Source organism: Macrotis lagotis, chromosome X (assembly GCF_037893015.1).
Source record: "Macrotis lagotis isolate mMagLag1 chromosome X, bilby.v1.9.chrom.fasta, whole genome shotgun sequence".
NCBI lineage: Eukaryota > Metazoa > Chordata > Mammalia > Peramelemorphia > Peramelidae > Macrotis > Macrotis lagotis.
Genome location: NC_133666.1, coordinates 370,025,490 through 370,038,089, shown reverse-complemented (window position 1 = coordinate 370,038,089; position 12,600 = coordinate 370,025,490).

Below are 12,600 nucleotides of genomic sequence, written 5' to 3'. Positions count from 1 at the left end.
CAGTTTGAAAATCTTCTTCCCTTTTTTATTCTAAAATGTCAGATTTTCCCTGTCCTCCTTAGAATCCTTTACTTGCTTTTTTGTATTCTGATATCAATCTTCTTTTTGATTTTTTAAAAAAGTTGAATTTCATTAAAAACAAACAAAAATGAACGCACTTGTAGACTCTGATAATTTAGGCAATACCATATATTACTTAAATGCTCTTCCTTTCTTGTTCAGGAAGGAGAAAATCCTGAAATTCAATCATATTGATTGACTTGATTGCAATAGATCAATAGGTCAGCAGACAAGATGATGAAGCGAATAGAATAACTATCAAGAATATGGCCATTGAGAGACGACTAAGTGGCACAGTGGATAGAGCACTGGACTTGGAGTCAGTAGTACCTGAGTTCAAATCCAGCCACAAACATTTAATAATTACCTAGCTATGTCGCCCTGGGCAAGCCACTTAACTCCATTGCTTTGCAAAACCTGAAAAAAAGAACATGTCGATTGCTAATGAGGAAATCAGAAAAATATATTAACAGAATAGACCAGAAGCCTGAAATCTGTATCCTAGTAATCAGAAGTTGTTGAGAGATACATAATATATCTTTGTGATGATGGTCATTTCTTAATTAAATAAAGTCCCATAGGAAATGTACATAAAGTTCTCATATGAATTTCTAATTTATACTAGAAAAGAAGAATGATTTTATTTAGAGGCTGATACTTAGGGTGTGAATTTGAAACTTAAGAAGGCAAAAATGTATTAAAAACAGGGATGTCTTGGAATAAACTCACATTATCTTTTGGGAGGTTGTTACTAAGCTTCAATGTTAATATCTATACTTCATAAATGAGAAAAATCTAGAATCAGTACTTTCTGCATTTTGTCAATTATCTACATTTAAGAATTCAAAAAAATGTTTCTAATAAAATTCAAATTTAAAAGTATATTTTCCAAGAGCCAATTGTGAAACATTTACCAGCACATTGTGAGATAGCTGAGAAGAATGATCAGTAGAATGTACTTAATATCGTAGTGTCTTCCTATGATAGATCTGATTACAAATTTATTCATAAGTTCAACACCTGATATATAATAAGGCTATTCAAATATTTTTTCAGGCTTGTATTCTTTTCCATAGAGAATTATTTTGACCCTGTAAAGACTAGGAGAAATAATAAAATGGAATTTATATATCACAAGAATAAGGAGATTTAGTCAGAGAGTTTATAAGTATTAGAACTTGTGGATGTGATTCCTGGTCCAAATCCACCAAATGGTTTGTGATTTTGGAAATAATTTGGATCTTGAGAGAGAGAAAACTAATCCAAACAGAAAAAAAATTTAACCCAATTATCAGAAATGTGAAATAATGAAACTTGAATTTGGGAGAGAATGTCAAACTAAATTTATTTAATATTTTAACAAGAAAACTAAACTTACATATCAAAAAAGATATAAGCATAGTATTAATTGGTGTTGATTAGTATTACCTAGCATTTTCAAACTTTTGTGAGAAAACAGGCAATGACATAGGGCAGGTTGTTTTTTAATCAGGGATTTTTGGCAACCAAATGGATAGAACCAGTAAAAAGTAAATTATGTGTGTGTATATCAGGAAGGAAGGAAGGAAGGAAGGAAGGAAGGAAGGAAGGAAGGAAGGAAGGAAGGAAGGAAGTGAAAGACAGAAGGAAATAAGGAAGGAAATGTTTACTGGATTATTCTGCGCATATGCCTCATTTCTCCTGTGATTTAATTCTTTGGATAGTTTAATATTTTTATCAATAACTGGGATATAATTAGAAAATAATCATAGTATTGGATATAGCATGTTATCAATATATAACATTTATATCATTAATATTGTAATGTTTATATAATTTACAGATAACACAAAGAGTTAATATATTACATGAGAGTCAGTTCTAATTATTCAAAGGTAATGAGATGAAATTTAACAGAAACAAATATGCACTCTTTTTTTCCTACAATTCAAATAAATCACCCTCAAAGATCAAGTGAAAAGGAATGGCTAGACAAAATTCTTCTATAAATATATGTGTATATATATATATATATATATATATATATATATATATATATATATATATGAATTTAGCATATTAGATAAATGAAATAACAAAACAAACATGAATTTAGTTCTACTATGTTGAGTGAACTATTCCACAACATGGAGATTTTGGTACACGCGTTGAAACAATGCCTCTTTGCAAGAATTTTTCCTAAGCTCAATGCCAAGCATTACTTTGATGCAACAGGAAAAAAGGAATGATTGTATTTTTTCACTTGATATTTTATTTTAATTTTTGAATTACATGTTTTGGAAAAAATTTGAACTTTCATTCACATACATATGTATATTTTAAGGTACAAAATATATTTCCACCACCTGCTTCCAGCACACTCTCCTCAGTGGTAGTCAGGTGAAAATTTACATACACATTTGAGTTCAACATGTTTAAAGATTAGTCATTTTCAGTATGAGGAATTTGGATTAAAGTAAAAGAAAGCAGACCATGAGATAGGAAAAAATCTTTAAAAGAAATTTTTAAAAAGTGAATGTATGGTTCATTTATATTCTCTTGGGTATTTTTTTTTTGTTTAGTTTTTCTTCCTTGGGATGCGGATACTTTTGTTCATTACAGGTTTTCTAAGATTGTCTTAGCTCTCTGAACTGCTAAGAGTAGCGGTATGCATCAAGTTCGATCAATTCACAATGATACTATCAATGTGCACAATTTTCTTTTGGTTCTTCTATCTTTGCTTAGCTTCATTCCTCTAATTCATTCCATTTTTCTCTAGAGTCTGACCATTCATGGCTTCTTAGAGAACAACCTGAAACCTTATATGTTTGACAGAATTCTTTTTATATTTTGGAAATGAGAACTTTATCAGAAAACCTGTGTGTGAAAATTATTTCCCAGCCTTGTTTTCATTCTAATTAGGCAGCACTGATTTTATTAGTGCAAAACTTTTTTTATTTTATTATAATCAAAACCATCCATTTTCAATTTATACTGTACTCTATTCCTTGCTTGGTCATATATTTTGCCCCTTTCCACAGTTTGGACATATAGATTATTTCTTGTTCTGTTAAATAATCTATGATGTCATAATTTATGGTTAAATCCAGGAGCCATTTTGAACTTAATTTGGTATAGGGTAGGAGATGTGTGTCTATAACTATTTATTGACATATTATTTTCCAGTTTTCCCAACAATTTTTGTCAAATAGTGAATTCTTATCCAAGAAGTTAATGCCATTGAGTTTCTCAAACAGTAGATAATTGTATCTTTTACTACTATTTCTTTTGAACCTATCCTCATCCAATGATCCATTACTCTATTGCTTAACCTGTACCATGCAAATTTGAAGGCTGTCATTTTATAGGAGAATTTTAGATATGATAGAGGTAGGTAACATTCCTTTATATTTTTTTTTCATGACTAACTTGATATTCATGAAGATTTGTTCTTCCAGATGAATTTTGTTAATATGTTTTAAAGCTCTATAAAATAACTATTTGGAAATTTGTTTGGTAAGTCACTGAATATGAAATATAATTTGGGTAGAATTGGCATTTTTATTATTTTAGCTCCACCTAGATATGAGTATTGAACATTTTTCCAATTATTTAGATCTAACTTAATTTGTGGGAAAAGTGTTTTGTAAGTGTGTTCATGCAGTTTCTGGATTTGTCTTGCAGGTAGCTTCACAAGTATTTGATTTAGGCTGTAGATACTTTAAATGAAATTTCTCTATCTCTTGTTCTTGGGCTTTGTTGCTTATACATAGAAATGATGATAAGTTATGTGGGATTATTTTAAACCCTGCTACTTGGCTGAATTTGTTAATTGTTTCAAGGAGTTTGAGGTGATTTTTCTTGGGTTCTCTATGTATACTATCATATCATCTGCAAAGAGTGAAAGTTTTACATCCTCATTCCCAATTCTGATTTCTTCAATTTCTTTCTCTTCTCTTCTTTCTACTTCTAAGCATTTCTAATACTATATTGAATAGTAATGGTGATAATAAGAATCCTTGTTTCACCCCGGAATTTATTGTAAATGATCTGAGTTTATTCCAATTAAATATAATATTTAAAATATTTATTTATGGTTTAAATAGATACACTTTTTATTTGAAGATTAACTCCATTTATTCCTCAACTGTCTAATCTTTTTAATAGAATTGGATGTTGTATTTTATGAAAGGTTTTTTTTCAGCTGAGACAATCATAATATTTCTGTTGGTTTTACTATTGATATGTTTAATTGTGTTGAGTGTTTTCCTAATGTTGAACCATCTCTGTATTCCTGGTATAAATTCACCATGATCATAGTGTATTATCCTGGTAATAACTTGCAGTAATCTCATTGCTTAAATTTTATTTTAGATTTTTTTGCATCAAAATTCATGAGAGATTGGTCCAAAATTTTCTTGTTCTGTTTTTGTTCTTCATAGTTTACATATTAGCAGGATGATGGTGTCATAAAAGGGGTTTGGCAGAACTCTTCCCTCTCCTACTTTTCAAAATAGTTTATGTAGAATAGGAATAAATCATTCCTTAATGTTTGGTAGAATTCAATTGTAAACACATCTGGACATGGAGACTTTTTCTTAGGGAGATTATGGATAGTTTCTTCAACTTCTTTTTTCTGAAATGGGTTTAGTTAAGTAATTCATTTTCTCTTCTGTTAAACTGGAAATTTATACTTTTGTAAATATTCATCCATTTCACTGAAGTTGTCCAACTCATTGGAATACAGTTCGGCAAAGTAGCTCCTAAATATCTGTTTAATTTCCTGCTCATTGGTGGTTAGTTCACTTTTCATTGTTGATATTGGTAATTTTTTTTATTTTCTTTTTCTTTTTTAAAATAGATTTGGTTTGTCTATTTAATTGGCTTTTCCATAATACCAATTCTTAATTTTATTTATGAGATCAATTTAATTTCCATTTTATTAATCACTCTCTCTTGATTTTCAAAATTTCTAACTTGTTTTTTAATTGGGGAATGTATAATTTTTTCTTTTCTACCTGTTTTAGTTGCATAGTCAATTCATTCACCTCTTTTTCTCTATTTTATTCATATAGACATTTAGAAATATAAAGTTTTTCCTCAAAACTGCCTTGGCTGCTTCCATTTATTTTTGGTATAATGTCTCATTATGAACATTTTCTTATATAAAAATATTGATTATTTATTTATTTGCTATTTCATCCACACATTATTTAAGATAAAGTTATTTAACTTCCACATAGTTCTTGGTTTACCTTTCCCTAAAACTTTATTACATGCAATTTTTATTGCATCGTGATCTGAGAAGTATGTATTTATTTTTTTCCTGCTTTTCTGTATTTGTTTTGTGTATTGCAAATGATTCTGCATTGGGCTTTTGAGCCTTAGTACATGGGTAATTTTGGTTAAGGTGTCATGTATTGCTGAGAAAAATGTATATTCTATTGTATTCCTATCAAGCTTTCCCAAGAGGTCTATCATTTATAAGTTTTCTAATACTTCATTCACCTTCTTAACTTACTTCTTGTTTATTTTGTTTTTAGATTTATCTAGTTCTGAGAGAGGGAGATTGAGGTCTCCCATTATTAAAGTTTTGCTGTCTATTTCTCCTTGTACATCACTCAGCTTTTCCCCTAGGTATCTGGATGCTATATCACTAGGTACATACATGTTTAGTAATTATATAGCTTCTTTTTTTTTAGTTTTTGCAAAGCTTTTCCAAGCCCACACAGCTAGGTAATTATTAAGTGTCTGAGGCCAGATTTGAACTAAGGTACTCCAGACTCCAGGACCAATGTTCTATCCACTGCACCACCTAGCCTCACCTATAGCTTCATTTTCTTTTTTTTCTTTCTTTCCTTTTCTTTCTTTATTTTTTATTAAAGATATTATTTGAGTTTTACAAATTTCTCCCAATCTTGCTTCCCTCCCCCCACCCCCACCCCAAAGATAGCACTCCATCAGTCTTTACTTTGTTTCCATGTTGTACCTTGCTCCAAATTGGGTGAGATGAGAGAGAAATCATATCCTTAAAGAGAACAGAATTCTCAGAGGTAACCAGATCAGACTATAAGATATCTGCTTTTTTTCCCAAAATTAAAGGGAATAGTCCTTGTACTTTGTTCAAACTCCACAGCTCCTTATCTGGATACAGATGGTACTCTCCTTTGCAGATGGCCCAAAGTTGTTCCCAATTGTTTCACTGATGGAATGAGCAAGTCCTTCAAGGTTGAACATCACTCCCATGTTGCTGTTAGGTTGTACAGTGTTTTAATGGTTCTGCTCCTCTCACTCAGCATCAGTTCATGCAAATCCCTCCAGGTTTCCCTGAAATTCCATCCCTCCTGGTTTCTAATAGAACAATAGTGTTCCATGACATACATATACCACAGTTTGCTAAGCCATTCCCCAATTGAAGGACATTTACTGGATTTCCAATTCTTTGCCACAACAAACAGGCTTGCTACAAATATTTTTGTACAAGTAATGTTTTTAACCTTTTTTCCTCATCTCTTCAGGGTATAGACACAGTAGTGGTATTGCTGGGTCAAAGGGTATGCAGATTTTTGTTGCCCTTTGGGCATAGGTCCAAATAGCTCTCCAGAAGGGTTGGATGAGTTCACAGCTCCACCAACAGTGTAGTAGTGTCCCAGATTTCCAACATCCCTTCCAACAATGATCATTATCCTTCCTGGTCATACTGGCCAATCTGAGAGGTGTGAGGTGATACCTCAGAGAAGCTTTAATTTGCATTTCTCTAATAATTAATGATTTAGAGCATTTTTTCATATGGCTATGCATTGCTTTGATCTCCTCATCTGTAAATTGCCTTTGCATATCCTTTGACCATTTGTCAATTGGGGAATGGCATTTTGTTTTAAAAATATGACTCAGTTCTCTGTATATTTTAGAAATGAGTTCTTTGCTAGAATCATTAATTGTAAAGATTGTTTCCCAATTTACTACTTTTCTTTTGATCTTGATTACATTGGTTTTATCTGTGCAAAAGCTTTTTAATTTAATGTAATCAAAATCATCTAGTTGGTTTTTGGTGATGTTTTCCAACTCTTCCTTAGTCATAAATTGTTCCCTTTTCCATAGATCTGACAGGTAGACTAGTCCTTGATCTTCTAATTTGCTTATAGTACTGTTTTTTATGTCTATGTCCTGTAACCATTTGGATCTTATTTTGGTAAAGGGTGTGAGGTGTTGGTCTAATCTAAGTTTCTTCCATACTAACTTCCGATTATCCCAGCAGTTTTTATCAAAGAGGGAGTTTTTATCCCAGTGGCTGGACTCTTTGGGTTTATCAAACAGCAGATTACTATACTCCTCTCCTGCTTTTACACCTAGTCTATTCCACTGGTCTGCCACTCTATTTCCAATAGGAAACACTTTTGATGACTGATGCTTTATAATATAATTTTAGATCGGGTAGTGCTAAGTCACCTTTTGTTTGCATTTTGTTTTTCATTAAGCTCCTGGCAATTCTTGACTTTTTATTTCTCCATATGAATTTACTCACAATTTTTTCTAACTCATTAAAGTAATTTTTTGGAATTTTGATTGGTAGGGCACTAAACAGGTAGAATTGTCATTTTTATTATATTAGCTCTCCCTATCCATGAGCAGTTCATATTTACCCAGTTATTTAAATCTGATTTAATTGTGTGAAAAGTGTTTTATAATTGCTTTCAAAAAATTTCTGAGCATGTCTTGGCAAATAGACTCCAAAATATTTTACACTGTCTGAGGTTACTTTGAATGGGATTTCTCTTTCTAGCTCTTCTTGCTGTTTCTTGCTAGACATAAATAGAAAATTTGAGGATTTATGGGGGTTTATTTTATAACCTGCAACTTTACTAAAATTGCTAATTGTTTCCACTAGTTTTTTAGATTATTTCTTGGGATTCTCTAGGTAGGCCATCATGTTATCTGTGAAGAGTTAGAGTTCTGTCTCTTCCTTCCCAATTCTAATTCCTTCAATTTCTTTTTCTTCTCTAATTGCTGATGCTAATATATTTAATACAATATTGAATAGTAGTGGTGATAATAGGCACCCTTGTTTGAACCCTGATCTTATTGGGAATGCCTCTAGCCTCTCCCCATTGAATATAATGCTTGTTGATGGTTTCAGATAGATACTGCTAATTATTTTAAGGAACAGTCCATTTATTCCTACACTCTCTAGTGTTTTTAATAGGAATGGATGCTGTATTTTGCCAAAAGCTTTTTCAGAATCTATTGATATGATCATATGATTTCTCATAGGTTTGATATTGATATAATTGAGTATACTAACAGTTTTCCTAATATTGAACCAACCCTGCATTCCTGGAATAAATCCTACTTGATTGTATTGTATTATCCTATTGATGATTGTTGTAGTCGTTTTACTAAGATTTTTATTTAGGATATTTGCATCTATATTCATCAGGGAAATAGATCTATAATTTTCTTTCTCTGTTTTAACTCTTCCTGGTTTAGGTAACAGTACCATATTAGTTTCATAGAAAGAGTTAGGCAGAGTTCCATCTTTCCCCATTTTTCCAAATAGTTTTTATGGGATTGGAACCAATTTTTCCTTAAATGTTTGGTAGAATTCACTTGTGAATCCATCAGGCCCTGGAGATTTTTTTTTAGGGAGGTCAATAATGGTTTGTTGAATTTCTTTTTTCTGAGATAGGGTTGTTAGGTATTTAATCTCTTCTTCATTTAAAATGGGCAACTTATATTTTTGTAAATATTCATCCATTTCACTTAGATTATCAAATTTATTGGCATAGAGTTGGGCAAAATAATTTAGAATTATTACTTTAATTTCTTCCTCATTGGTGGTGAGTTCACATTTTTCATTCATGATAATAGAAATTTGGTTTTCTTCTTTCTTTTTTTTAATTAAATTGATGAGAGGTTTATCAATTTTATTGGTTTTTTCATAATAACAACTTTTGGTTTTATTTATTAACTCAATAGTTTTTTTGCTTTAAATTTTATTAATTTCACTTTAATTTTTAATATTTCTAATTTGGTATTTGGGGATTTTTGATTTGTTCTTTCTCTAATTTTTTTAGTTGCATGTTTATTTCATTCATTTCCTCTTTCTCCAATTTATTCATATAAGCATTTAGAGCTATAATATATCCCCTGAGAGTTGCTTTGAATGACTCCCATAGGTTTTGGTATGTTGTTTCATTATTATCATTATCTAGGATAAAATGGTTATTCTTTCTATAATTTGTTTTTTGGCCCACTAATTTTTTAAAATGAGGTTAATTAGTTTCCAATTTGCTCTGGGTCTATATTTCCTTACCGCAATATTGCATATGACTTTTATTGCATTGTGATCTGAGAAAGATCCATTCACTATTTCTGCCTTTCAGCAGTTGATCATTAGGTTTTTATGTCCTAGTACATGGTTAATTTTTGTATAAGTTCAATGTACTGCCGAGAAAAAGGTATATTCCTTTCTATCCCCATTCAGTTTCCTCCATAAGTCTACCATATCTAATTTTTCTAACAATCTATTTACCTCCCTAATTTCTTTCTTGTTTGTTTTATGACTTGATTTATCTAGATCTGATAGTGGGAGGTTCAGGTCGCCTACTAGTAGAGTTCTGCTGTCTATGTCTTCCTTTAATTCTTTCAGCTTCTCCTCCAAGAATTCGGGTGCTGTCCCACTGGGTGCATATACATTCAATATTGAAATGACTTTATTGTCTATGGTACCTTTTAGGAGGATAAAGTTTCCTTCCTTATCTCTTTTAAGGCTATTTGCTGCTGCTTTGTCTGAGATAAGGATTGTTACCCCTGCTTTTTTTACTTCAGCTGAAGCAAAATATATTTTGCTCCAAGCTCTCTCTCTCTCTCTCTCTCTCTCTCTCTCTCTCTATATATATATATATATATATATATATATATATATATATATATATGCTTCAAATGGGTTTCTTGTAAGCAGTATATTGTAGGATTCTGTTTTTAATCCACTCTGCTATTTGCTTACGTTTTATGGGAGAGTTCATCCCATTCAAATTCAAGGTTATGATTACTAATTCTTTATTGACCTCTGTGCTATCTTCCCTCTGTTTGTATTTTTCCCCCTTCCCCCCTTTTATCCATATTCCCCAGTATTTTGTTTTTGAATACCACCCCCTTCAGTATGTTTGTCCTCCTATTTCACACCCTCCCCTTTCTTTCCCCTTTCCCTTTTTCCCTTTTCCCTTCCCCTCCTTTTGTTATTTCCCCTTATTTCCCCCACTCCCATTCCCTTTCTCCATTCCCCCTCCCCCTTTTCCCTTTTAATACTTGAAAGGTTAGATGTTTTATAAGTCAACTGGGTTTGTGTATGTTGACTTTAAGCCAAGTCTGATGAGAAGAAGGTTCAGGTGTTTCTCCTCTGCTCCCTTCTTCCCCTCTATTACCATAGGTTTTTTTGTACCTCTTAGTGTAATGAAATTTGTCCCATTCAATCCCTTCCCTCCTCCCGTCTCTTTCATGTCCACCTTTTTAGGGAGCTAGTATATTTTTTTAGATCATTCTATCTAGGTCATAGAAAATTCTGAGTGTCTGTCCCTTCTAGTTCAGTATATTCTCTTGGATAGAGTCAAAATTCTTGAGAGTTATTAGAGTCTTTCTCCCAAGTGGGGTTAAAACCAGTTACATATCATTAGATAGCAGTCCCGTGGATAGGTCATGGATGTCCATCATTTCTGGCTAGGTGTATTCTCTCTGTTAGAGTTACATTTCTCAGCATTTATGAGAGTCTCTTCCCCGCCCCCCCGCCCCATGCTGGAATATAGCCAGTTTCAACTTGCTGGATTGCATTTTTTTTCCTTTTACCACTTTTTTTTACCCACTTTTTTTTTTACCTTTTCATGTGTCTCTTGAACCTCGTGTTTGATATCCAAATTTCTGTTTTAGCTCTGGTCTTTTCATCAGAAATTTTTGGAACTCTTACATTTCATTAAATGTCCATCTTTTTGCCTAGAAGAGAAGGCTTAGCTTTGCAGGAAAGTAGATTCTTGGCTGCATTCCAAGCTCCCATGCTCTTCAAAATATCTCATTCCAGGCCCTTCAATCCCATAAAGTTGATGCAGCCAGGTCCTGCATGATCCATACTGTGGCTCCTTGATATTTAAATTGCTTCTTTCTGGCTGCTTGCAGGATTTTCTCTTTTATCTGATAGTTCTGCAGTTTGGCCACAACATTCCTTGGTGTTTTCATTTTAGGATCTTTTTCTGGTGAGGATTGATGTACTCTTTCAATAACTACTTTGCCCTCCGATTCCATGATATCTGGGCAGTTTTCCATCACCAGATCCTGTAATATTAAGTCCAGGCTTTTTTTCTCTTCAATGTTTTTAGGAAGTCCTATAATTTTCAGGTTACCCTTCCTCGATCTATTCTCAAGGTCAGTAGTTTTGTTGATGAGGTATTTTACATTTGCTTCTATTTTTTCTATTTTTTGTTTTTGTTTATCTGACTGTTGCTGTCTCATGGAGTCATTAGTTTCTGTAGACTCTGTTCTTTTTTTGGAGGAGGAGTTTTCTTCATTAACTTTGCAAATCCTTTTCCAATTGGTCAGTTCTACTTTTGAAAGAGCTTTCCATTTGACCAATTGAGGTTTTGAGAGAATTTCTTTTTGCATTTGCTCATTTGAGTATCTGAGCGATTTTTTTCTCCTATTGTGTTTGTCCAGTTGTAATTTCTAAGGTCTTTTTTTCTTGTTGCAAGGTATTAATTGTCTCTCCCAAATTTTTAAGCTCCTTCCTTATTTCTTCAAAGAAGTCTTTCTCTGCTGGAGACCAGATTGTATTCTCCTCAGAGGTTTCAGGTCTCTCTGAGTTGGGAATTTTTCTGTGGATCCACCTTTCCGCTGACCCTTCTTCAATATGCTAAGACCTTGAGTTGGTGGGGGGCTAGTTAACCTGGGCTTGGGATAGCTAAAGGCTTTACTGAGTGCAGTTTCTCTGGCTGGCCAGTAGAAGTTGCTGGTTGCCCTCTCTGTAGTGTCTGTGACCTTGGTTGAGAGGCCTTCTCCCTTTGCCCAAAGGGAGGAGTTGGAACTATTGAATTCTTTTGCCTTCAATCAATGGTGGGCTTTACCCTTGCCTGAGGTCATTCCTCAGCTGGGCTGCTTCTTCTGCTCACACACCTGGGCCTGAGGCAGAATTAGTTTTCATTTGTTTGGGAGGAGGCCTCTGTGCAATGGGGGCATGGAGTCAGAGTTTCTCAGACCTGAGGAGCCCAGGGATGGCTTCCACAGCTCTCCTGCACCAGACCTCTCTACAAAGCCCCTTCCCCAATCTCCAGGGGGACAGCACCAACACCAGCGCCTCTGCGTCCCCATGGACCCAAGCCCCCCTCGTGCAGCCCCACAGCTGATCCAGCAGGTCCAGCTCTCGGGCCCTCAGACTCCTGGTTCCAATTCAGCTGTCAATCTGGCTGATCCCGGGCTGATCTTCCCTTGGAGCCCAGACTCACCTGCTGGTACTCAGCCAAGGCTGCTCCCGGAGACAAATCCTGAGGTAGATTTTCCTCTCCTGGCTTTTCTTTCTGG